Source organism: Otolemur garnettii, unplaced genomic scaffold (assembly GCF_000181295.1).
Source record: "Otolemur garnettii isolate 467f Iridium unplaced genomic scaffold, OtoGar3 scaffold00029, whole genome shotgun sequence".
Classification (NCBI taxonomy): Eukaryota; Metazoa; Chordata; class Mammalia; order Primates; family Galagidae; genus Otolemur; species Otolemur garnettii.
This window is the reverse complement of record NW_003852424.1, coordinates 15,138,496-15,142,332: the sequence shown is the minus strand read 5'-3', so window position 1 is coordinate 15,142,332 and position 3,837 is coordinate 15,138,496.

The following is a 3,837-nucleotide window of genomic DNA, read 5'->3' as shown; positions in this document are numbered from 1 at the left end:
CCCCACCGCCGCGGGGAGGAGGGGTGTTGAGGGAAGGGGTGCATCGCGGCCATCCGCGGTGCCCGGCCGGGGGGGTCGCTTGAGGCTTCTAAAAAAAAAAAAAAAAAAAAAAAAAAAAAGAAAGTTAGGGAGCCTTGAATCCTGAAGTAATACTAACAAAGTGCTTTATCTTCACATCAACCCCCACACAGCAGATGGGGAAATTGAGGCACAGAGAGGCCACTCATTCCATCCCAAGCTCTTTCTGGAAGAAGGAGGACAGAGACAGGGTCATCCACAAAAGCCACAGCCAAGAAGTGGGGAATGTTGCCAATTCTCCTGTGGGTCTCATTTCTCCTTTTTCTCCTGCAGCCAAGGCAGGAAAAACTATTGTCTTGTGTGTGTTAGTTTCTCCATCCAGAAAGGCTGCCACTCCCTATCGAATGACCCCCGAGTCCCTCGTTTGAACCAGGTGCAATATCCTAGATTTTCCTCAATCCTGTCTCATTCAGGGGTATAGCAGGTAGATGAAAGGGGAGACCCCAGCTGAGGGGCTCCCCTTGGCTTGGGCAGCCAAGGCCCATTTTTTTAGTGGCCAGAAACACCAAGATGGGGCCCCTTACAAGGGTGTTTTAAGGGTTCCCTGAAAACACATGATGGGACTGGGTCTGGGTGGGTTCTGATCATGCCCACTTTGATTTTCCATCCCAGAAGGAGCTAGGGCAGGGTGGGGGAGTCCCCCTAGCCCATGCCTGTGCACTCACACTCATCTGACCCCCATCTCACAGACACGACCTACTTCAGTTGCTGTGTGGTCTGGGGAAAGTCACTCCCCCTCTCTGTGCCTTGGTTTGTTGTCTACTGACTGGACGATAATAATCCTGCAATAGTCCTATGTTATGCAGGATGAAAACCAAGTTTCCTATAACAGCTATAGCAAATAACTGCAAACCTAATGGCTTAAAAGAACTCACATTTATTATTTAACAGTTCTGATGCTCAAAAGTCTAAACAGGATCTGCAGGGCAGGTCTCTCCTGGACGATCCAGGGGTGGACCCATCTCCCACCTTTTCCGGCATCTAGAGGTTTCCTGCATCCCTTGGCTTAGGGCCCCTTCCTGCCCCTTCAGCGACAGCAGCACACCATCTTCCCCTGACCCTTCTGCCACCTTGCATGAGGCCCCTCTTGTGACACTGAGCCCCTGGATCATCTCAGATGACCTCCCATCTCAAGGCAACTGATTAAAACCCCAATGCCACCTTCCAAATAGCATGACACAGTCATAGGTCCTGGGAATTAGGGCACAGCACCTCTGGGGGCTGCTACTCTGCCTACCATGAAAACAGAGGTGTTTTCTCAGAAAGGCCAATGTCATCTGAAGTTCACAGGTGGCATCTGTGCCCCACATGCCAGGTGATGCCAGGTACCCAGAAAGAGCATGGCCTCAGCTTCTATGTTGTTCAATCAATGCCTATTGAATGGGAGGACAGCTTTAGGGTCTGGAGAGGGTCTAATATGACAAGCAGCAGAGCATGTCACAGGAGGCCACCTTTTAGGGTGAGCTGGGGCAAGCGGCCCCATATCTGGATCTCAGAGCAAGATTGTGCTCATCAGGGTGCTTAGCATAGTATGATGCTAAGCAGATGCCAACTCTGCCCTTCCCTCCTACCCATGTAGGAAGTATAAGGAGCCTGACCCTGTTCCTCTGCCCTGATTCCAATAAAACTTTATTGACAGAAACAAGGGATCAGCACACAAATCATGGTTTGCTAGTTCAATTTTGTTAAAGACTACATTAAAATGATATTTATGGCTAGACACAGTGGCTTATACCTATAGCTCCAGCATTTGGGGAGGCTGAGCCAGAAGGATTGTTTGAGCTCAGGAGTTCGAAACCAGCCTGAGGAAGAGTGAAATCCTGTCTCTACTAAAAAAATAGTAAAATTAGCCAGATGTAATAGTGCACACCTGTAATCCCAGCTATTGGAGAGGCCGAGGCAAGAGGATCTCTTGAGCTAGGAGTTCTGGGCTGCAGGAAGCTGTGATCACACCAGCACCTGGATGACAAAGACCCTTTCTCTTAATAAAATAAAATTTAAAACTAAATAAATGATAATAATATAGGAGATAACAGATCCTCAGACTGGAAGTACCTCTAGGAGTCAGCAGGATGGTGTTGTCCCAACTGTATCAAGGGATCCTCCAGGAGGATATTCATGAAATGAATTCTGGATCCTTCAGGAAGGAGGAGAAAGGAGAACAGGAGGACCCAGAAATGGCTTGTGGACCTCAGGTCCCGGCTCTCATCTGCTATGTGACCCAAAATGAAACCCTGACCCTCTCTGGGCACAGTTCCCTTAAGGAAAGCAGCAGAGAGGACCCCATGTGAAATATAGTCAAACCACTGACTAAGAACATCTTTGCATTTGCGGGAATTTCTCAGCCCTCTTGGTATTAGGTGGGGGGGAGGGGGCTCAGGTTAGGGCTCAGACTTCTTTCCCCTCAGCAGGCAGGATGAGTGTCAAGTCCAGAGAGAGTTCTGTCAGACACATGCTTAAGCTGGGATTTCACAACATGCCTGCTTCTTCTGGATTTTGTTTTATTTTGTTTTTGAGACAGGGTTTTACTGTTACCCAGGCTGGAGTGCTGTAATGTAAAAACAGCTCACTGTAGCCTTAAACTCCTGGGCTTAATTGATCTGCCTGCCTCAGCCTTCCAAGTAGCTGAGACTACTGACACAATTCCACCTGGCTAATTTTTCTATTTTTTTATATAGACAGGGTCTTGCTATGTTGCCCAGGCTGGTCTCCACCTCCTGGCCTCAAGTGATCTCCCACCTCAATCTCCCCAAATGCTGGAATAAGTATAAGTATAGGTATAAGCAACCAAACCTGGCTAACATTTTTTTTTTTGAGACAGAGTCTCAAGCTGATGCTCTGGGTAGAGTGCCATGGTGTCACAGCTCACAGCAACCTCAAACTCTTGGGCACAAGCAATTCTCTTGCCTCAGCCTCTCAAGTAGCTAGGACTACAGGCACCTACCATGATGCCTGCTTATTTTTTGTTGCAGTGTCATTGTCGTTCAGCTGACCTGGGCTGGTTTCAAACCCACCAGCTTCCATGTATGTGGCTGGTGCTGTAACCATTGTACTACGGGCGCCGAGCGTTTTTTTTTTTTTTTTTTAGACAGAGACTCACTTTGTCATCCCGGTAGAGTGCCTTGGCATCATAGATCACAGTAAACTCAAACTCCTGGGCTCAAACCATTCTCTTCCCTCAGCCTCCCAAGTAGCTGGAACAAGTGCCCACCACAACACTCAGCGAGTTTTTTAGAGACTGGGTCTCACTCTTGCTCAGGTTGGTCTCAAACCTGTGAGCTCAGGCAATCCACCCACCTCAGCCTCCCAGAGTGCTAGGATTATAGGCATGAGCCACCTGACCTGGCCTTAAACTTGGCTAATTTGGCCTAGCACCATGGCTCATGCCTATAATTCTAACACTCTGGGAGGCTGAGGCAGGTGGATTGCTTGAGCTCATGAATTTGAGACCAGTCTGAGCGAGAGGGAGACCCCTGTCTCTACTAAATACAGAAAAACTGAAGCAAAAGGGTCGCTTGAGCCCAGGAGTTGGAGGTTGCTGTGAGCTATGATGCCATTGCACACTACCCACTCTGTCTCAAAAAAAATAATAACTTGGCCAATTTTTAAAATTTTGTTTTTGAGATGGGGTCTTGCCATACTGGCCAGGCTAATCTCAGACTCTTGGGTTCAAGCAGTCTTCCTGCCTTGGCCTCCTGAGTAGCTGTAACTACAGATATGTGCCATCATGGCACCCAGCCTGCTTAGGTTTTAACCATT